Source organism: Protopterus annectens, chromosome 5.part0, assembly GCF_019279795.1.
Source record: "Protopterus annectens isolate FY-2018-M chromosome 5.part0, PAN1.0, whole genome shotgun sequence".
Classification (NCBI taxonomy): Eukaryota; Metazoa; Chordata; order Ceratodontiformes; family Protopteridae; genus Protopterus; species Protopterus annectens.
Window position 1 is genome coordinate 788,328,808 of NC_056735.1, and position 25,017 is coordinate 788,353,824.

Below are 25,017 nucleotides of genomic sequence, written 5' to 3' on the forward strand. Positions count from 1 at the left end.
TTTCAATCTATGGCCTATCCCCTAATGACTGGTTGGTTCTTCAGAGTGTCACAGCATACACTAAGTATCTGTGTAGAATAATACACAACTCATCCTTTAAAACCGTACCAAAAATTATAAATTGGATTTCTGGAATCCTATATAATAATATCAATATTAAGCATGAACTATCATATCTATATAACACTTTAATTGTCTATAAGACAGCTCCTAAAGATTTTTACTGGCAATATCTAACTCAAGCGTTTCAAGTATCATTATCAATGGAAGATAAAACAAACATTTTATTTTCAATTTAACTTCTTATTCACAATTCTGGATGAATTTTCATTTGAAATTTCTACACAGATCCTTTTTGACACCTGAAAAACTCTCAGAAATGAATCCTTCAAACAGCAAGTTATGTTGGACATGTCACCTGTCCACTAATGCTGACTGGTCTCATATTTTTTCTGACTCTACTAATATTAAACCATATTGGAACGGGATTAACAAATTTTTTCAAACCATCTATACAGATACATTTGTTTTGACAAAGTCTTTAATTTTATTGAATGTTGTTAATAGTAATAATATGAAGAAAGATTAAATGTATTTGTTGTGGACCATGTTAGCAATAGCCAGAAAATGTATAACCAGAAGATGGAACTTTAATGTAGCCCAGGAATTTCTATCTTCAATGAAGAAATGCATAATAATGGAGAAAAGAACTAAGGAGCTAAGAACTTTTCCTAAGCCATTGGTTAATAGTCCATGGAGGAAAGTTTTGAATTTGATTGATACCCTACAGATGGAACCAAACTCTTCCTAACTATTATTGTTTATATATTAACTTATTATTTAGTTACAAATGTTTTTATCTGAATCCTTTTTGTCAGGCTGAATGTAAATACTGTAAATAGTTATTGAATGTTATGAATGTATTAAATTCATGTGGTATTTCATCAAAATAAAACTCATTTGAGTAAAAAAAAAATAGAGAATTAGTGTTTAAACCATCTGACAAAGGGGGAAAATTAGTGGCGCTTCACTATAATCAATATCTGAATATGTATTATGCTCACTTAAGAGATGCTAAAGTTTATGCTTTAGTGGAACTAGGATGTTATCAAGAAGCCATAGCTAGATATAAAGAACTGCTGATGAAGTGGTTAAGACTGAAATATTTTTCACAGGAAGATGTTTACAAAAAAATTGCAGTTAAGGACAATGCCATGCCGCATATTTCTTTTCTGTACCCAAAATACACAAAAGTTTAGTAGATCCACTGGGACGTCCTATTGTCTCTGCATGCAGTTATTTTACACACAATTTGGCCCTTTTTCTACATTCTTATTTGAAAGAAGAAGTTGAGAAATTAACTTCATACATTAAAGATTCTTTTGATTTTCTAAATAAAATCAGAAATATAAAGTGGAAAAAAGACATGTTTTTCATTGTTATGGATGTTACTAGTTTATATACAAATATTGAACATGTACATGGTTTAGAAGCTTTACTGTTCTTTTTAAAGGATATAGCCAAAACACATTTCATTATTGAATTGGTACATTTTTGTTTAAACAATAATATTTTTGAATTTAATGGGGAACTTTACAAACAACTCCATGGAACAGCCATGGGGGCAGGTTTTGGCCCCATGTAAGCAAATATTTTCATGGACATGTTTGAAAATAAATATGTATGTAGTAATGAATGTTTTAGGAAACATGTTATAAAATACTATAGATTTAAAGACAATTTAATATTTATTTGTGGGGGGGTGGGAAGAAGTAAACACATTTGTGCAAAAGGCTCAAATAAACCCCTATAATATTATGTTTGATAGAATACAGAAAGGTGACAAAGTGAACTTTCTTGATATAACTTTGCAATGTATTAGTGAAGGTAGAATACAAACAAGTATACATAGAAAGTTTGAAGGGAGTGGCCATATATTCCATGGGGAAAACTGTCACCCCCACACTATTAAATCCATCCCTTATGGGGAACGTCTTAGAATAAAAAGAATATGTAGTGATAAAAAAGATTGTGATAAGGAAATAGAAAAAACAGTACACATATTTGTAACTAGAGGATATAATGAAGCAGTGGTGGAAGAAAGTAGAATGAGGGTAGTGCAACAAAATAACACCAAAAGAATGTATAGCCTGCAAGTGAGAGTGCATAAACAGGACAAACATAAATTATGTTTTGTGACTAAATACACAGTATTTACAAAAGTTTTAGTAAATTTGGTAAAATATCATTGGAGTATTTTAGAAAAAAATAAATTTCTTAATATAAACATTAATGAGTACACTATGTTCTCCTATTCAAAAGGTAGAATAAACTTTTTAGTGCATGGAAAGTTTCAGCTGCCTGCAAGCAATAGGAGTATGGTAGTAGATACAACAGGGACTTTCTCTTGTGAAAAGTGTAGTTGTTGTCAATATATTGTAAAAAGCTTTAAAAATATCAATGGAAAAAACTTAAGGAAGGTTTTCCTGTGACAGTGTAGATATAGCTTATGGTTTGAAATGTCCCTGTGGTAAAGTATACATGGGGAAAGTAAGAGAAGTTTCAAACAAAGGCTAAAGGAACATGTTAGGGATGTTAAGAAAGGGAAAGAAGAAAGCCCTGTTGCATTACACTTTACTGAATGTCACGATGGAAACATACAGGGCTTACAGGCTACAATTTTAGGGAAAGTACAACAAATGTATGATTTTGATATTAAAAAGCAACTTTGGAAGCTGGAATCTATTTTAATTTTGAAATTTAACACTTTAATTCCAAATGGAATGAATCAAGAATGTCATTGGAAGTGTTTCCTTTAATTGATTTAAAGATTGTGATTGGTTAATTGTTTGTACTTCCACTATTTAAAGATGGGATGCATGAGTAAGGATATTCTCTGCAAAGGCTGAAGAGCTGAAGTGCTAAGGAGATTTGCATTTTATGCATTGTGTTTGCTGCTAACCAGATTTTATTGGATCCAAGTATGTATTGATTTTACCTGTGCTGTGGGACTGCATTTTGGATCAATTACTGGACTGGAATTTTAATAAAATATAAAGGTAATCACTGGCTTCTTTCTTTCTGTGGTGGTGAACTGCAGTTTCCATTTTGTGGTGAAGTATAGTGATATGGAGAGATGTCTCAAGAAATTTCACAAAAAACTTTGGACATTTTTCTCAGTATGGAGACCATCGATGTCTGTGCAGTGACTGAAACCTGGTTCAAGGCTCCTGAGAGCACCCCAGCACTATCAGGTTTTACTTCATATCATGCTTGTATCCATATTCATCAAAGATACCCACACCTCCAGGTTAGTGGCAATGGAGACCATCCAGGTGCAACTAACCATAGGCAACAAACTCAGAACCAAGACACTGAGAGTATGAAAGTCTCTCCTCAACCCATAATTTTGGAGAGACTTCAACTACAAACATAGACTGGGAACATTACTCAAGCCCCAACACCCTAGCCCAAAGGTTCCTAGAATTCATAAACTCAAATGCAATGGAGCAACTAGTCACCATTCCCACAAGAGGAGACAATATACTAGACCTGATCATCACAAACATGGGGACAAAGATCAGACCATAAATTAATCTCACTGATACACACATCCGCCCCACCCCCCCCCCCTGCACAAAAGACCACAGTGAAGAACTTCTCAAAAGCCAACCACCTTCAAGAATGCATGGATCATGCAATCCCAAATAAAACCAAGACCCATTCCCCCAGGCAGCAGGCACCGGTCTGGTGGACCCCAGCCATAAACAAACTTAAAATTGCAAAAGACACAAAAAACAATCACAAGGCCTTTAGCTATGTTAGAAGAAACCTGGTGGAACTCCCAGATAATGCTCAGAGTTAGTCAAAAATTACACAAAATACACTGAACCCACTGACATTGCCAACATTCTGGCAGACAGGTTAACATCTCAGATGCCCAGGTGGGATCATTATGGAACTCAAAAACAGAACATTGGGACCTACAGACATTGGATCCTACCCAATTTGGCTTTGTCAAGGCAGCAGAGTCTCTTTTTGAACTTGGTGACTTTTTGAAACAGTCACTAAGGCCATTGATGAGGGTAAGGCAGTTCACAGGACAGAACCCACAGGGTCAGAGTTGCTGGAGCTATGACTGCAAACTGGGCACCATAACTGATACTCCAGCGGACACAAACATCCTTCAAGAGGTATCAGGGACCTAGGGACCCAGGTTGACAGTAACCTCTCATTTGACACTAGGACATGCTGGAGGGACAGATGAACCTATGAACCTATGATAATATAGTTCCAGCTGGTCAAAATATAAGCCAAGAAGGGGTAAATGTTTCAGCTCATAATTCAAGTGAAATAATGTCTGCTCCATTTCCTATGTGGGGAGAAAGTAGAAATCAACAGAACGGTAACCCTTTTACTGCAATTGGGAAGAGCAGGGAGATGGCAGCTACACCAGAGTTGCAACAGTTGTATGATAAGGTGGAGAGATTGATTTTTTAAGGAAACTTTAGTTTTCTTTAATACTGTCAGTCTGCAAAGATATGTGGAATTTAATATTACCCCTCAAGGATTAAGAGCAATAAAAAGTCCATCTTGCTCTTTTAAATTACAAGAGGAAGAAGAAAAAAGTGTCTATGCTAGATGGATAGCTGCTGCCCATAAATGCAGTACTGAGTGGGTACAGATCCTTATAGAGAGAGAGAGAGATGACCTTTAAAGAAAGAGGTTAGTGATGGAAATGAAGGAGGCATGGCAGAACATCATTCAACAATCTGATAATACGGTTTTAGAGAATTTTTTTTTTGCTGGAATGAATGAGAGACTAGCTGGATATGAAAAAGAACTTATCACTCATAAGAAGGATAAATTACAGAGGGATATACAAGATTATGAATGAATGTCTGCATTTATTGATTCAACTAATCAGTCAAAAAAATGTCATAGGGTTAGATTCCAGCAAGAAACAGGAAGAAAAGTAACGGCTATGTTTCATCAGCAGGTAGAGAATCCTCGTTCGTTAATGACAACAGTGATGAAGAAAATAAATTTCCAGGACTTCCTGAACCAGCTAACCTGGGCAACATGGCTAAGACTTTTTATGAGCCAGGGAGGAATTATGGTAAAAAGAGGTCCAGAAATTATGAACATGGACAGAACAGTTATGGGGAATATAACCCCAATTACCGGACATAAAAAAAAGGCAAGTGGTATTGAATTAAATGTTGTGAATGATGATTATGTAATTAATTTATCTGGATGAACAGATAATTATATTTTGGTGTTAAACAGAGGGTTAAAGTTCATTCCTATGTCTTTTCCAAGGGGATATGAAATGAAAATTGAAGTGTTTAAATTTGTTAGAAAATTATATTTGAAATCTTTTTTTGCACAGGATACAGATGTAACCTATGAAAATAATCTAGATAGTGAAGATGATTTAAGTGAAATGAGCTTCCATTCCTGTGTTTCTGATTTAGAAACTGATGCTTACTGTAAGTTAGATACTGAAAATGTGATGTATAAAAGTGACTTTGTTTCCTTGTGGAAAGTGTAGTTGTTGTCAATATATTGTAAAAAGTTTTGATAATATCAATGGAAAAATATAAACGTAATCACTGGCTTCTTTCTTTCTGTGTTGGTGAACTGTATAGTTTCCATTTCATGGTGAAGTATATGTTTTATAAGGAAATTCTAAAGATTCAGAAAGTAACAAAAATGCCTGGTGTGCACATTAGTACAAATTATAACAAAATGTAAACAAAGGATAGAATTCTGAAAAGCCTTACAACAAGCTACACCAAGTGTTTCGTGTAATTAAAGGAGCACTGTAATGCTTTTGGAAGATTTAAAGTGGCAATATTTGTGTGTAATATGCATGTGAATTGTAACATTAACTATAAAGATTTACAGATAATGCAGTACATTTATCCACACATGACCATACTCCACAGTACTCTAACTATAATGATTTACAAGTAATGCAGTGTATGTGTCGAGGCATGACCATACTCCACAGTACTCCAACTATAATGATTTACAAGTAATGCAGTGTATGTATCCAGGGATACACTAGACAATCTCGACGTACTGAAATCTCGAATTTCAGTACATTGAGACCAAACAGTGGAAAGTGCAGTTACTCGAAATTGCACTATGTCGAATGTGGAAGTGTTAAATCTGCAAATGTTGAATCCGCCGCTATTGTGGTGTCGTGTTCGTTATGTGTGTTGCGGTTTGTGGAAGTATCTGGGGTTTCAAGTAACTGTTGTGTGTTTGAGGATATTGGGCAGGGATTTTAGTGTGTGCAGAGGTATTTTTTGTGTGTTTGTGTGTTTAGTGTGACCTCGGAGTTAGAAAATATAAGTAGGGGGTGGGGTGCAGGGGGGTTTGCCCCCCTGCTTATATGTAGGTTAGGTGTGTTTCTGTGTGTTGTTATGTTTGTTTAGTTAGGTAGGTGTATGTGTGTGTGGTTATGTATTAGTTTGTGTGTGTGTGTGTGTGTGTGTGTGTGTGTGTGTGTGTGTGTGTGTGTGTGTGTGTGTGTGTGTGTGTGTGGATGGTTGCGGTTGTGGTATTCGTGATTGTGGGTTTTCGTGTATGTGGGTTTTCGACTATTTAGTCTCGAAATACTGAAATACGACATTTCAGTACTTCAAGATTGTATAGTGATTCCGTATCCAGGCATGACCATACTCCAGAGTACTCTCTCTGATATTCTCAACATGTGTGTGTGTGTGTATAATATATATATATATATATATATATATATATATATATATATATATATATATATATATATATACACACACACATACATATAAATACATATATATATATATATATATATATATATATATATATATATATATATATATCTATACACATATATATATACATACATATATATATATCTATGGATCTTGTACTATTGCGCGAAAACTCAAACAACCGAAACCACATCGGCCAAACACACTTTAGCGAAAGTGCTTTTTTCACCAAAAAAGCACACTTGCTAAAGTGTGTTTAAAAAACTAGAAAACGACAAAATAAAAAAAAAAAAAGAAAAGAAAAAAGCACAGTACTAACGTTTACACAGGGGGGCAAGCCCTCCACCCCCCCCTACTTTTATATTCTCACTCTGAGATCGCACTACAGTGGGGAAAAGGGAATATTCCCTTATCACCACTGTGCTACAATCTCAACAACAGCCATCTCCCCACATTTTTATCCTTATTTAAGCACACTTTTGCAAAAGTGCTTTTTTGGTGATAAGCACTTTCACAAAAGTGCGCTCAGCCATTTCACTTTCGGTAAAATGACCGTTCGATAAATCAGTGTCATCAATATCCACAAAAGTCGCCCACAACAAGTACTGCAGTGGAAGCATTACCATCTTTATAAACTGGTTTCCAAATGAAGTCTCACAAATGTAAGCAGTATTATAATATATAGGTAGTGTCTTCCATGAAACTTCAACAAAAACATGGCGACAACACTATAGTCATGCATATACTAAACACAGAGCTAAAAAGTTTTAAGTGGACTTACTGGTAACAGACAGTTGCATATTTTCTCTGTGTACAACTAATACCATATATCTTAGCATCTAAGAAAACTGCAGACTTATCTGACCTATTGAGCACAGAAAAATATGGAAACAAAAAACTAAACACAAATAAAACAACAAAATATCACAAATCAGCCTCTTTAATGTTTCACCAAACAGGTATCTGACATATTGGTTACCATTTTTCCTCTTCCATACCTCATATGATCATTAAACTTCATTTACATGCAATGTCTCAGAATTTTGGTGGCTGATAGTGCAGAATGCCAACGTATGGCAACCCTTTGTGAAAACAAAAGTATGAGCAAAAATCCAAAAGTTTTGCAGAGAAAGCCAGATCTGTTGGGAGTAGAGGGATTGTGTCTTTACTATGATCCAGGGGAAGCTGGTTTCAATTAAAGTCCCTATCACCTGTAAGAACTGGTTGGGGAAAGGATCAATGAGGCCTTCTTTAATTTCATTGAAGCCTAGAGTCATAAACAGTGGCCAGAGTAGATGAATTTGCAGTCACAACTTTAGTAGTGGAGTGGACTCACCTAATAAGATGCTCATGATGCCAGCTTAGAGACAGTTGGGGCGTCATAGAGGGGCATAGGTCTCCCAGCCCCATATTAAGTTATCCTTTGTGGGCAACAATGTTGGCTGTTAGTCACATTGTTCTCCTACATCCTGTCTTCATCAATTCATACCAGCTGGTGAACCTGGCCTGGGGGGAGGGGTTGAATACATGGGTGATGCTGTATAACTGTAGTTTCACAGACAGGAGGGATCAATAGACTCACACATCCTCAGATATAATCACATCCCACAGAAGCATCACAGATTTCCACAAAAGAAAAAAAGTCCTGCAGATAAATGTGTATGATGCAAGAGTACAACATGAGCATAGTTAGTGAAATGTCTGGGCTTTTCAGGTATGCTTTGAATAATGTAGACATTTACCAGACAGTGTAGTATGGCCATACACAGATACATATATATATATATATATATATATATATATATATATATATATATATATATGTATACTCAGCTGGTATCTGCTAATATGTAGTAGTCTGACTAGTATGACTATATGTATATACAGTTTTGAACAGTATAATGCAAAGTGTAACACAGAACTAATATTGTTCACATGTTCACATGTTTTAGTAACACAATTGCTGTGCACACAACTTTAAATGTAATAACATTGTAGCATATTACTTCTAAGTAGCATACTTACCAAAATTATAGAAAAGGTTATAGGATTGCATGACAGGAGATGTGATACTTGGTGTACCTCATTATTGGCATGCACAAGTATTTTCTTTACACAAGAGATTCAGCAACCACAGGTTTAGTGAGTGTTATGGATATGTAAAATAATAGGTGTACATTTTTTTCTTGCTGATAAATGTACTTTATTGTTGTTTGTTTGTAGTCAGCAGCTAGAGCTAGTAGGCTTTTGTGTCATGATTTTATCATGGTTCCATATGTAGTTATAGGTGCTTAAAGTAGTATGTTGCTGACATAGTTTGGTGTTGCTGTTAGATGTGTGCTATTGGTCCTAGTGCATGACTTCTGGAGATATATATAGCAGCTATACTTCTCTGACTTTGCTGGATGCTGTCATTTGGTTGATGGGAAGCAATACTTAGTAAGATGTACTGATGACATGAAATCAAAACTTGGCTAAGTTCATAGATGACTCAACCTAAGAGTAAGACTTTGAGATAATAATTACTTTTATTGGAACCCTACTTAGGGATGCCACCAACATTAATTTGCTTTTAACTCAGTCTTTGGCAATACCGATAATAATGTTCTTAAATAATTTACGTTAATATTATATTTTCCCAGCTTTGGGGTATACAAGAGTATGTACAGTACACCTTCCAAATATGGCTGTCAACTTATGAATAATGCACATTGAAGATGCCTATAACATTGTTTTCAGTGGTGCTATAATACATGGTATGTTGGAAGTGCACTGCTGTTAGATAATTCATAGGATTTATATGTGCCTCCACAAAACAAAGTAACATTTTAGTTATTTTGTACTACCTCTGTTACTAACTTCAGAATATCATACATTTTGCTAGAATAATGTTTAACTACTACGGGATACACAAATGCCTTACCTATACCAAACATAATTTATAAAGAATCATAAATAAGTAACAAAAACACAAACATTAGGAGACCCTATAGTTATAGTACAACTAAATGCAATGTTCACCTCAGTTGTAGTGGTGACATTTTATGCTTATACAGTCAATATATAATACACTATACTCCAATACAGTGCCCTCAGGGTACAGTCTGAGTACGTATGCAATTATGTTAATGTATAATTTTTATGTAGGTGTCTGACAAGGAACTCATGGGTAACATACAAACACTGTATGAATATCTAGTAGAAAAAAAAACCAGAGGAAAAATAATCAGCACGTAAAATATTCAAAATAATAAAATAACCGTGCTCCAATGCAAAGCATAGACTTTATTGTAAGACAATAAAAGGTAAGTGCTTTCATAGAACAATCTACTTCTTCAGACCATAAACTGACAATAAAAACACATTTTATATACAAATTCAAAAAATATCACAGCCAATAAGACAATACCATATAGTCACATCCTTGTAAATTAACATATTCTCTTTTTCTTCAATTTAAGTTTTAAAGAAACCTTATCATAAGGCCCCCTTCCTTATCTGCCTGCAGATGTAAAATCCAAAATAATTCTCTTCATTCAGTTTCATTACAAATGTCACATAACTTGCCATTTTCCTTAAGAGTTTCTATTACTTTGAACTTAAACTCATGTCCCCCAATTAGTCTCCATTATATTCCTAGCTAAATAATTGTTCTTATTCTGTGTTCATATATCCCTAACATGTTCTCTCATCCTTTCCGTAAGTGAATGATTTGTCTTGCCTATATAGAACTTATGGCATATAGTACACTGTGCCAGGTATACTAAATTGGTGATTATATATGCAGCAGATTTAGTAAATCTATATACTTTACCACTAACAGGATGTATAAAATTATCATCTGCATCTTTTAAGTGGAAAACATTAATTTTTTTTCATGGGAACGTCCCCAAATCATGAAACTGCTGCATGTCCTAGGGCCATAGCATAAATTAAACATACAGCTCCAAACTAAATAGGAAATGACCAAGACAGTATAGGTATTTTACAGCTGAAGTTGTACACTTAAACAATTTAAAAGCAGTGAAAGCAATGTGTTCTAGTAAGCTGTTTAATAAAATCAGACTAAGTCAAGCTGAAACAGTGTATTTCCAAATTGTAAACCATGAAATGCAGTAAGTTTATATCAGTTAAAGATGATTACTTCCTTAAAGTAAGCACACCTACAACTGCACTCTAATTAGGAAATGAGAGAGACAGCATAGAAATTGTACAGGTGGGGTTATACACTTAAGCAAGTTGTATAGCAGAAGTTTTAACACACCAGTGCACAGCCTCGTAAAATAAATTAAACAGAAACAGATTCCATTGAATCTTCTACATCACAAGTGGTACTTACAATTGTCCACACTACTGAGGGATACCCATGGGACAGACAGAAACAGAGTGTAGTCATGCAGAGGTTTTTAGTATTTAAAGATTGTGCCACAGCTCACGGGAGGAATAAGTAAACTCTCAAGAGGAAGAGGGAGGGAATATACAGGATTGACAGGGATGGGAAGCTTACAATAAGATTATGTTAGGAGACCTAGAGAAGGGGGTGGGAGGTGGCTTAGAGCCAGGGCTTGGAGAAAGCTGTGAGAAAATAAGTTTGACAGGGCTAGCAAACTTACACCAGAATTATGTTAGGAGAACAAGAAAAGGGAGGGGGGGAGGCTATGGACCAGCACTTGGAGAAAGCTGTGAGAAGGGAAAAACAATCAGCCAGCTAGTCCAGGTCAGCATATAAAGGTGCCTGTTCATAGTTTAGCACTAAGCTAATTGCCCTTGTGAGCCATTTTAAGCCTAGCCAATTATCCCTTGTGAGACTCAAACCCTGCACCTTGTGTTTGCAAGGCAAACACCTTAGCCATTAAGTCACCCTCCCAACTCCTCTTCCTTGTGAATTCAAAAGCAGATTTAGTAGAGCATCAGGGAAGTAGAATATAAAATAAATGTAAAGCTTTGGGAAACCTGTATATATTTGTTACAATAAATGGGAGAATAAAATATAAGAATATAAAAGAAATGTGATATACAAGATAAATAAAAAATTGTTACACTATAAATTCATGATGGCTTAAGGGAACATTAATGTTCAGCCCCAAATTGAAACTGTGCATGTTAGTCACATTGTTCTCCTACATCCTGTCTTCATCAATTCATACCAGCTGGTGAACCTGGCCTGGGGGAGGGTTGAATACATGGGTGATGCTGTATAACTGTAGTTTCACAGACAGGAGGGATCAATAGACTCACACATCCTCAGATATAATCACATCCCACAGAAGCATCACAGATTTCCACAAAAGAAAAAAGTCCTGCAGATAAATGTGTATGATGCAAGAGTACAACATGAGCATAGTTAGTGAAATGTCTGGGCTTTTCAGGTATGCTTTGAATAATGTAGACTTTTACCAGACATATATATATATATATATATATATATATATATATATATATATATATATATATATATACAGCTGGTATCTGCTAATATGTAGTAGTCTGACTAGTATGACTATATGTATATACAGTTTTGAACAGTATAATGCAAAGTGTAACACAGAACTAATATTGTTCACATGTTCACATGTTTTAGTAACACAATTGCTGTGCACACAACTTTAAATGTAACAACATTGTAGCATATTACTTCTAAGTAGCATACTTACCAAAATTATAGAAAATGTTATAGGATTGCATGACAGGAGGCGTGATACTTGGTGTACCTCATTATTGGCATGCACAAGTATTTTCTTTACACAAGAGATTCAGCAACCACAGGTTTAGTGAGTGTTATGGATATGTAAAATAATAGGTGTACATTTTTTTCTTGCTGATAAATGTACTTTATTGTTGTTTGTTTGTAGTCAGCAGCTAGAGCTAGTAGGCTTTTGTGTCATTATTTTATCATGGTTCCATATGTAGTGATAGGTGCTTAAAGTAGTATGTTGCTGACATAGTTTGGTGTTGCTGTTAGATGTGTGCTGTTGGTCCTAATGCATGACTTCTGGAGATATATATAGCAGCTATACTTCTCTGACTTTGCTGGATGCTGTCATTTGGTTGATGGGAAACAATACTTAGTAAGATGTACTGATGACATGAAATCAAAACTTGGCTAAGTACATAGATGACACAACCTAAGAGTAAGACTTTGAGATAATAATTACTTTTATTGGAACCCTACTTAGGGATGCCACCAACATTAATTTGCTTTTAACTCAGTCTTTGGCAATACCGATAATAATGTTCTTAAATAATTTACGTTAATATTATATTTTCCCAGCGTTGGGGTATACAAGAGTATGTACAGTACACCTTCCAAATATGGCTGTCACCTTAATGCACACTGAAGATGCCTATAACATTGTTTTCAGTGGTGCTATAATACATGGTATGTTGGAAGTGCACTGCTGTCAGATAATTCATAGGATTTATATGTGCCTCCACAAAACAAAGTAACATTTTAGTTATTTTGTACTACCTCTGTTACTAACTTCAGAATATCATACATTTTGCTAGAATAATGTTTAACTACTATGGGATACACAAATGCCTTACCTATACCAAACATAATCTATAAAGAATCATAAATAAGTAACAAAAACACAAACATTAGGAGACCCTATAGTTATAGTACAACTAAATGCAATGCTCACCTCAGTTGTAGTGATGACATTTTATGCTTATACAGTCAATATATAATACACTATACTCCAATACAGTGCCCTCAGGGTACAGTCTGAGTAAAGACTAGTATGCAATTATGTTAATGTATAATTTTTATGTAGGTGTCTGACAAGGAACTCATGGGTAACATACAAACACTATATGAATATCTAGTAGAAAAAAAAAACAGAGGAAAAATAATCAGCACGTAAAATATTCAAAATAATAAAATAACCGTGCTCCAATGCAAAGCATAGACTTTATTGTAAGACAATAAAAAGTAAGTGCTTTCATAGAACAATCTACTTCTTCAGACCATAAACTGACAATAAAAACACATTTTATATACAAATTCAAAAAACATCACAGCCAATAAGACAATACCATACAGTCACATCCTTGTAAATTAACATATTCTCTTTTTCTTCAATTTAAGTTTTAAAGAGACCTTATCATAAGGCCCCCTTCCTTATCTGCCTGCAGATGTAAAATCCAAAATAATTCTCTTCATTCAGTTTCATTACAAATGTCACATAACTTGCCATTTTCCTTAAGAGTTTCTATTACTTTGAACTTAAACTCATGTCCCCTGATTAGTCTCCATTATATTCCTAGCTAAATAATTGTTCATATTCTGTGTTCATATATCCCTAACATGTTCTCTCATCCTTTCCATAAGTGAATGATTTGTCTTGCCTATATAGAACTTATGGCATATAGTACACTGTGCCAGGTATACTAAATTGGTGATTATATATGCAGCAGATTTAGTAAATCTATATACTTTACCACTAACATGATATATAAAATTATCATCTGTATCTTTTAAGTGGAAAACATTAATTTTTTTTCATGGGAACGTCCCCAAATCATGAAACTGCTGCATGTCCTAGGGCCATAGCATAAATTAAACATACAGTTCCAAACTAAATAGGAAATGACCAAGACAGTATAGGTATTTTACAGCTGAAGTTGTACACTTAAACAATTTAAAAGCAGTGAAAGCAATGTGTTCTAGTAAGCTGTTTAATAAAATCGGACTAAGTCAAGCTGAAACAGTGTATTTCCAAATTGTAAACCATGAAATGCAGTAAGTTTATATCAGTTAAAGATGATTACTTCCTTAAAGTAAGCACACCTACAACTGCACTCTAATTAGGAAATGAGCGAGACAGCATAGAAATTGTACAGGTGGGGTTATAAGTTGCATAGCAGAAGTTTTAACACACCAGTGCACAGCCTCGTAAAATAAATTAAACAGAAACAGATTCCATTGAATCTTCTACATCACAAGTGGTACTTACAATTGTCCACACTACTGAGGGATACCCGTGGGACAGACAGAAACAGAGTGTAGTCATGCAGAGGTTTTTAGTATTTAAAGATTGTGCCGCAGCTCACGGGAGGAATAAGTAAACTCTCAAGAGGAAGAGGGAGGGAATATACAGGACTGACAGGGATGGGAAGCTTACAATAAGATTATGTTAGGATACCTAGAGAAGGGGGTGGGGGGTGGCTTAGAGCCAGGGCTTGGAGAAAGCTGTGAGAAAATAAGTTTGACAGGGCTAGCAAACTTACACCAGAATTATGTTAGGAGAACAAGAAAAGGGAGGGGGGAGGCTATGGACCAGCACTTGGAGAAAGCTGTGAGAAGGGAAAAACAATCAACCAGCTAGTCCAGGTCAGTATATAAAGGTGCCTGTTTATAGTTTAGTACTAAGCTAATTGCCCTTGCGAGCCATTTTAAGCCTAGCCAATTATCCCTTGTGAGACTCAAACCCTGCACCTTGTGTTTGCAAGGCAAACACCTTAGTCATTAAGTCACCCTCCCAACCCCTCTTCTGTGTCAATTCAAAAGCAGATTTAGTAGAGCATCAGGGAAGTAGAATATAAAATAAATGTAAAGCTTTGGGAAACCTGTATATATTTGTTACAATAAATGGGAGAATAAAATATAAGAATATAAAAGAAATGTGATATACAAGATAAATAAAATCTAAAAATATAAAACAAATGGAAAGCTTTGGGAAAAATGTATATATTTGTTACAGTAAATGGAAGGAAAAAAGGGGTCTATATTATAACATCGAAGTTCTCTAACATCGAATGTTATAATATCGAACCCATAATGTCGAACGCTGAAAACAGAGAAGGTGCAGGACATCGAATTATTTCCCCGGGAAAGAATTTGGTGGGCCGTTGCTGTGGCTTCGCTGTTTTCAGCGTTCGATATGTTGGAGTGTTATGGGTTGGGTTCAGGTAAGTGTGCGATTGTGTGTAGGTTAGGGTTAGAGGGCGGGTTAAGTGAGTTAAGGTTAAGGATCGGGTCAGGTAAGTGTGCGGTTGTGTGGACATTAGTGTTAGGGCACGGGTTCAGGTAAGTGTGCGATTGTGTGTAGGTTAGGGTTGGGGTGGGTTAGGTGAGTTAGGGTTAGGGCACGGGTCAGATAAGTGTGCGATTGTGTGTAGGTTAGGGTTAGGGGTGGTTAGGGGAGTTAGGGTTAGGGCGTGGGTGAGGTGAGTGTGCGATATTGATGGACCATAGAGTTAGGGTTGGGTTAAGGTAAGGGGATAGCTAGTACTGTATGTAAAGTTTAGTTTAGGTGTAGGATTTTAAGTGTATGTGTGTGGATGGCTGTTTTTTGTGTGTGTTTGTGCTGTGTGTATGTTTCTCGGAATAGCAATTTTTTTCCCTGGGAAAAAATTCGCTATTCTGACTGTTCGATGTTTTCACACTTTGGTGTTTAGGGTTCGATATAATAACATTCAATGTTAGAGAACTTCGATGTTATGATATAGACCCAGAAAAAAGGAAGGGGGGTCCAGCAGGGTGCACAGCAGAAGAATCAGTAGGAGTATCACAGAGAGAAGATTATAATAGACCTAAACTGCTCACAGTCTGTTGATAAAAGTAGAACTTGCAGTGGGTTTTACTGGTTTGTATGGGGTTGCGCTGTCCATGTTCTTGTATGCAGGCAGTTGCTTCAGTTTATTTTTTTTTTTTTTGGACCTTCTTATGTATTTAAGGGAACTACTCACAGTCTGTTGACAAAAGTAGAACTTGCAGTGGCTTTTACCAGTTTGTATGGGATTCCACTCTCCGTGTTCTTGTATGCAGGCAGTTGCTTCAGGTTTTTGTTTTTGGACCTTTCAATGTGTTTAAGGGAACTGCTCACAGTCTGTTGATAAAAGTAGAACTTGCAGTGGGTTTTACTTGTTTGTACGGGGTTCCGTTCTCTGTGCTCTTGTATGCAGGCAGTTGCTTCCGTTTTTTTTTTTTTTTGGACCTTTTTATGTATTTAAGGGAACTGCTCACAGTCTGTTGACAAAAGTAGAACTTGCAGTGGCTTTTACTGGTTTATACAGGATACCGCTCTTCGTGTTCTTGTATGCAGGCAGTTGCTTCAGGTTTTTTTTGTTATTGTTGGACCTTTGAATGTGTTTAAGGGAACTGCTCACAGTCTGTTGATAAAAGTAAAACTTGCAGTGTCTTTTACTGGTTTGTATGGGGTTCCATTCTCCTTGTTCTTGTATGCAGGCAGTTGCTTCAGGGTTTTTTTTTTTGTTGGACCTTTGAATGTGTTTAAGGGAACTGCTCACAGTCTGTTGATGAAAGTAGAACTTGCATGGGGCTTTAACTGGTTTGTATGTGGTTATGCTCTCCATGTTCTTGTATGCAGGTAGTTGCTTCAGGTTTTTTTTTTTTTGAACCTTTGGATGTGTTTAAGATAAGTTGTATACACTAGTGTGGGATGCCCGTGGGACAGACAGAAACAGTCATATCATGTTTTATTTCAAATGCCATGATATATATATAAGTAGTGTGAACCTTATTTTCTCCATTCTCACACATAAACCCCAGAAGGTATGTTGGCACATTGTGACTTAACACTAAGTATCTTATGCATGTGTGTGTAGCTCTCCCATACATTTATGCATACACTACAGGTAGCACAGGTAGTGTTAACAGTCTCTTGTGATTTTTGTAGATGTTTTAACCTCGTACTTGGAATGATAGTTTCACTGCTCATGAGAATGAAATAATAATTGATCCTCTTTGGAAGCAGGGCAGCAGTCTTATAGGCAGACTTGGGGATAAAGTTTGGCAACACCATATATTGGAGGGTATAGTCAATAAAGTCATTACTGCTGGTGGTCATAAAAGGACACCCAGAGCCTGTTGTCAACACTGCCATGGCATGATTCCTTGCGCTACATCACTTGGTAGATGGTACAGATGTCAGTGGGATGACACTGGGGGGTGAACCAACAATTCCTGCATAGGCATACACTCAGAAATTTCTGGAATTGCACCACTACCTCTGACAAAATCATCAAATATCAGGTTGTGGTATTGTGGTTAGCCTACCTAGACACAGCGGTATAACATTAATTAACCTACCTCACATTTACCACATTAGTACATATGTATCATACATTAATATAAGTTGATTGTTGGGTTTTCTGTCCTCTGTGATGGATTTCTACAGATGACATAATGCATTTATCAATCAATGCCCAACATCTTTGCATTAGTTCTCTGAAGATTTTTCAGAATAAAAGATAATTAGGGAGAGATATTTTCAGGCCATGCAAGAAATTTCTCATGATCCTGTGTGGTTGTGAAAGGGACTCAAGAACAAGCTATAAATTGAAAGGGTCAATTCAATAATGAGAATTGGAGTTCTACAAGCTCATTGGAGGAGTATTTGGGTATCATGTTGGAAAGGATAATATCCCTGATGAGCAGTTTAACTACTACAACAGTTAGCAACAGGCTTAAAGGCATGATAGGCATAGAACATCAACAATGAGTGAGTGTACTCATTACACCAGAGCATCATCTCAGTGACTACACAATCGTGGACTCATTCAAGTTGATGAATGCCTCCAGATCAGGCAGTTTATTGATAAGACTCCTAGCAGCATTGAAAAAGTTCACCTTGATGTTCTCCAGTTTGTTATGTTGGGATGTTCATTATATGAACTCTTGCTAAAAAAGGGACAATGGAGGTGGCAAAGACTTTGCCAGTATGCAGAAACCCATGACATATCTTTCAACTGTCCAGATCTTCATAGAATGTCCAGATTTTTGCTTCATATATTTTAGTCTTCTCTTCATAAAATTTGTGGTTTTCTAGAAAGTTATTGAGGACTGAAGTCACTAAATAATGAAATATATTTGATTTTCAGCCTTCTTATCCTTCAAAAAATTCATTCTAACACAACCCAGTTTATCCTAGCAACTTCCTAAGCTTATAAGAGAAATATTTAAAATGTATCCCTATTTTTGAACCTTTGTACCCCCATTAATTTTGGCTTTGTCCAGAATTCATGTGCTAAGAGGTTGAGAGGTATGACCCTTGAACTAGTGGTGTAGACCATTCATCGCAAAGCAAATTTGATTATTAATCATCTTATCCCAGTGAGACACTTGTTAGGACCCCCTCCACCCCATTATTATATCCAGTTATGTTTTTCTTCAATCTAGGCATCATTGTCTCTGAAAAGAGGATAACATACAAAATCTCAGAGTCTTATCTTTGACTGCAGCAGAAGAGTTAAGATAATATTTTTTATAGCTTGAGGGATGTTGAAATATGTTAGACTGCATGATATATTCACAAGTGCCACAACACCTGCATTTAAAAATCTTTTTTTCATGGTTCTTGTAATCGGTGGATAGCAGCTGTTATCAAAAAAATATTTTTAATTCTGTCCCGTTTAAAAGAAAAAAAAACAAGAGTTTGTGCTCACAATTCTGGCAATAGTTTGATTAGACAATAAGATGTCCCAGTTTCTTCTAACTGTAATTTTGACAACACTGCTAGATGAATGGCCACATAAGGAAGAGACAGGAAACCTGCAAAACTGTCATTACTCTGATGATATAATTTAGCATTGTAAACTTTATTTTCAATAATCACTCTGCTCAAAATAATATGTTTTCATCTACTAGGTCCTCTTCCCTGATTTTAGCATCATAGATATTTGTTGTAAACCCCATAATATTGTATTTTAGGGTTTTGTAACATAAAGGGAGAACGTGAAGCTTAAAAAGTTAAAAAAAACACACAAAAAAACTGTTGACAGTGATATGAAAAATGAATGAATTAATAAGTAAATACATAAATTGTTAAAATCCATAAAACGTTATGAATAAATATTTAAAATATTTTGTCATTTTTAAATTGTTTATTGATAAAGTTTTATAACTTCTGAGCTTTCCCTTCATTATTTAAAATAACTTTTAGTTTGCAATATGGTTACTTCTTTGTCTTTTGGCTTTTAGGGGTCACCACAGTGGATCATCTGTCCACTCATGATTGGCAGTGGAGTTTTATGGTGTCGAGCTGCCAGCCCGGTGCCCAACCTTCCACAGAAGGCACACACATGCACACACACACACCTAGGGCCAATTTAGAGTGTCCAATCACCTACTGCATGTCTTTGGGATGTGGGAGGAAACTGGAGCACCCGGAGGAAACTCACGCGACCACAGAGAGGACATTCAGACTCCACACAGAAGGCACCCCAGCCAAGAATTGAACCAGAGAACCTCTTGCTGTGAGGTGGCAACGCTAACCACTGCACCACCGCGGCTGCCCAGTTTGCAATATGGTTACTGAGGAGGTTTAATAATGTATTCAAAATGCCACGTGATCATTATTATGCTTTCTCAAGAATTCATTAAGACTCATAGCAATCATGTTAAGGGCTGCGGTAAAATGGGCTCCACTTTTGTGGTGTGGAGATTTCCAATTCAAAGGCATATTCATGGGAATGAGGAAAGACCTTATTTCTGTTTATGTGCATGTCTCTGAATCACTGTTAACTACCATCACTACAGATTAGCATGTCTCTGTGGTGGTTAACATTGACACCCTCATTGTATAGCACAAGCAGTCCCTTCAGTCACTCTCCCACATACACACACACACTGTAAAACACATATACCTATACACACCTCATACCCATACCTGTTCTTGTTACCAGAACATTCACATTTCTTTTCCCTGCCCACATAATTAATAGAAGATTACTGACAGTCCTTATCTACAATTCATATCCTTCAGTAAATGAATGTTAGTGCAAAAGTTGTTATCCTAGCTTATTTTTACATTTATAGGTGGAAAACGTACACTCCCTCTATGATTTTGTCCCATGATTACTTTTGGCTTTTGCCCTGATGCCTTGCACTACAAGGTTTAGAGGTATGCTTAACATTCCCTGTCCCTCTCTCGTGTAAGTCAAAAATGTTGCAGGCATTGTATAATTCCCAAGATCCTCAAAATATATTAAAACACAAAGCTTTAATGCAATGGCATCATATGATAAGGGTGCAGGGTTCCAATTCTCCCTCTCTCTTGTTTTCAGCATGTTATATATGTTGTCTAGTGGTGGTGATAAGGAGAACTAACATCCTCTGATGGAGGTGGGCAGGTACAGTGTTGGATTCCCTTTTAAGGCACTGTAATTACCACTGGTACCTAGTGGTTCATCACACCATGCTTTGTTTTTGGAATACATGCCTTTATGGCACAGCAAATAGTGTATCCCTGATGTCTAGTGTTCCCCCTCTACCCATTATGTGTCTAAGTGTATTTCAGGCACATCATACAGAGGATTTTCTGATGTCTAGTGTTCCCCTGGCCCTGTGTTCCATTAAGGCATGTAGCTAAAGATATATCGCTGTTGTCAAGTAGTTCCTCAGTCCCCATCTATGAACCATTTAAGCACTGCTTTGGCATGAGTTTAGAGAAGCACCCCTGGTAGCTTGTGGTCTCCACCCCAACTGATTCCCATTTTTTTATGTGCAATTCTGAAAGTTTAAAGAGGTATCCCTGGTGGTTAATGGTTCCTCTCACACAATATTGATCTTTCATGTAGGGATGTGTGGAAGTATGACAGCTGCAACAACTCATACACACACACACACACACACACACACACACACACACACATGCATACACACTTGCCTAACTTAACCCTTCACTAACTCCCGTACCAATACCTCCCAAGCAGATGCACATATGTTTATATACAAACAAATTTCTCTTATTTGCTATTTTAATCACAGTAGTTTTCATATGTTGAAGATTTGTTTGTATCTCCTGTTCTGCCTTTATTAAGCAATCAGAATGACTGAACATTAATATCAATATCATACAAATATTTTTCTGAAGACCTTTATAAAAAAAAAAAACTGAATAGGGAATGCAAACAATATATAGTTCAAATACTTTGCTAACCTTGGAATCAATAATGAAAATTGCTCATATTCAAACTTATAATATTCATTCATTTTGCTTATTTACATTTTGGTTACTAGGGTAGAGACCAGATCACAGCACGACCAGTTCCAGCCTCAGGCTCGGCTGCTTTCAAAATAGTAGCAACAAAAATGTATCGGTTACAACCAACAGTGGAACCCAAAGGTAATACAAACTGGTCACAAAAAAGAGATACTCTGTACAGACTTTTCACCATTTTAAAGTGTATGTGTTACAAGTGGAAAAGTGGAATCACAGGAACTGAACTGCAACAAAAAAGAGTGAAAAACAGGTTCAGCCTTGGAAATTGTAGGGGTTAATATTAGGTGTTTAGAGATCAAATCAAGAGATAAATATTGATAAACAGATAGAGTCTAAAGAGACAGAGAGACTGAGAACGGTAAAAGATGACAGTGACCGAAAAGAAAAAGAAGATATGTACATATTTACAGAAAACAGAAACATAGTAATAACCCAAAACGGAACTCGTCAGTTGTCCTTTGTCCACCTTATTATTTAATATATATATCTAGAGCCTTTATTTTTATATATTAAACAGAATGTATATCATAATGCCCCAATACTATATGGAACCAAAATATCTATGGCGGCGTTTGCTGACGATCTTAATATATACTGTACAACACCAATTACAGACACTAAAAAGTTACTAAAAGTGGTGGATGACTTTGCAGTAATATCTAACTACAAAATTAACCTTAAAAAAACAAATATATTTTCTTTAAAAACTTCCAAACCCTTTTTGCTTTTATCATTGGTAGGGCAGGTAAAATCTGAAGATAAAATTAAATATTTGGGTATTACCTTTTCCACAGATGATAAAGATTTTTATATTACTAATATTAAATTGGTTTGGGATCAAATATTACTTGATTTTAGGAGATGGAATAATTTAAAATTACCAGTATTAGCAAAAGTTTCAATTATTAAAATGAATGTATTACCCAGATTATTATACATTTTAGATCTATTCTAGTTCTAATCCCTAACAAGTTCTTTAAACAAATTCATAGGGAGTCGACAAAATTTATCTGGGACCCAAGAAAGACTAGGATATCATATGATAAATTGATGACCCCAAAAAACAGAGGGGGATTGGATTTACCAAATTTTGATACTTATTACTTAATAATAAACTCTAACAGAATCTTAAGAATTGCTAATTATGATACATTTAGTAACAAATGGTCACCAACGTGGTTAATTCTGAATTATAAACATATTTTGAATCTGAATATTAATCCCAAAGCATTACCTTTCTTAGAAAAAGAAAAGTTTAAATTATATGATATAATGGATCACATTAAATTATATATAACATCAGTACAAAACTTATTTCAATCATTAAATCTCATTCAACATATAATGGTCTTCCAACCTTTTCATAGGAATACCAACCTGAAATTTAATAATAAATTAATAGATCTTAAAAATTTCCCTTCTATGATTAATTTAACTTTACTTGACATATACCCATACCTCAATTATTCAACTAATGAAATAAGACAAGAAATGAATCTGCCCAAATCATATTTAGTTATATTGAGACAGATTAAGGAACTTTCCATAAGTTACTTTAAGGATTTCAAACTTAAAGATGAGGATTTAACAAAATGTTCAAACTTGTGGCAACCTCTTCAACAAGATGTTAAATTTATAGCAGCTACAAATAAATTAATAAAAGATTTCAAATTTCAGAATAAAGTTCTTTTGTCAAACTATTGGAAAGAAAAAATGCCATTGATAGAAGAAAACCAAATACTTAAAGCAATTAACTTAACAAAAAAATCAATTTCTCTTCAAAAGTTTATGTATACTCAGCTTATGATATTCAATAATGCTTATTATACATGCCTTAGCTTGCATAAATTCAATTCTAAAAAATCTCCAAACTGTCCATACAGCAAAGATCAATCCGTAGACCTTCTCCATATGTTCTGGAGCTGCAAATGTATTTATAAACTTTGGAACTCTTTAAGAATACAACTTCAAAAGATCGGTTATCAAAGTTCATTCAACACTTTCATGGGAATTTATGATTTTACATATCCCTCCAAAACATTTCTCTAGATCCCAAATGACTATACTTATTAATATTTTTGTTAATGAATCTATATATAGTTACAAACTGGTTAAATCCATCTGAAACTTCATGGGATAACTTTAAGATTCTAGCAATGAGACAGATATTAGCCCACAAATTACTCTTTAATGATCATAATAAAAATATCAATAATCCGAAAATATGGGAACACATTTTTAATATTATATTGGCGTAATACATTGCACCCAAACTTACCCTGAGACATATATACATTATAAGGGAAATTTATTAATAAGTAAAATTTTTAGATATTTGATCTATTTTTAATTCTCTTCATATATTCTTCTATAATTTGTTGTTATAGTTGGAAGCATTCATGTAAATATTGTATATATGTTGTTGTGTTATTATTAGAAACATTAGTTGGAACTTATCGATATTTCTGTTTTGTTTAAGTTTGTATGGAAAATGGTAAAACAATAAAGATTTATTATTGAAAAAAAAAGAAACATAGTAATAACCCATAGATTACATTGTAAATGGGGTGAGGTGCAAGGAAATGAACATAGTACAGAGGAATCCTGATTAAGTAATACATACTGCATTCTGACATTTGTGTTTGCATTACTCAAGCAGATACTGTTTGAATTGGGATTTGAACTTATTATAGTCAGTGTGTTCAATGAGATAGTGTTGAAAAGATTGTTACAGTTGTGGAGCAAGTAGAGAGAAACTAGAGTCAGTGTTATGTAAGTTAGGAGATACGTTTGGAGAGTAGGGCATACTGTACCCTGACTTCGGAGGTTGTAGATTGAGGATGGGGGCATGACTAGTTTCATTGTAAGTGGAGAAAGCTCAACTATGCAATATGCAAATAAAATTCCTTAATGATGTCAGGAATGTTGATTTCTATCTCTAAGATCTTTATCAAAGAGTGTGCCCTGCCAAGGAAAAACAAATTAGGTAGAAAGTATAACAAACTTAAATGTTTTTTACTTGTATGCCTTGCACACTTTCATGGTGCTCACAAGCACTTAACCAAAACATTTGTAAATTAAACTGTTCTAGCCTTGAATTGTCTCTATGTAAGATTGTTTTTAGTAAGCCACTTTTGTTCTTCCAATATGTTCAGTAAGACAGGACAATGTGTATCAACACTGTTAATCAAATTATGTACTTTGCACATAACTGACAGAACTGTGGCATTGCTTTCCATCAAGCTGATCAACTGTGGTAAATCAAAATGATTTTCATAGTC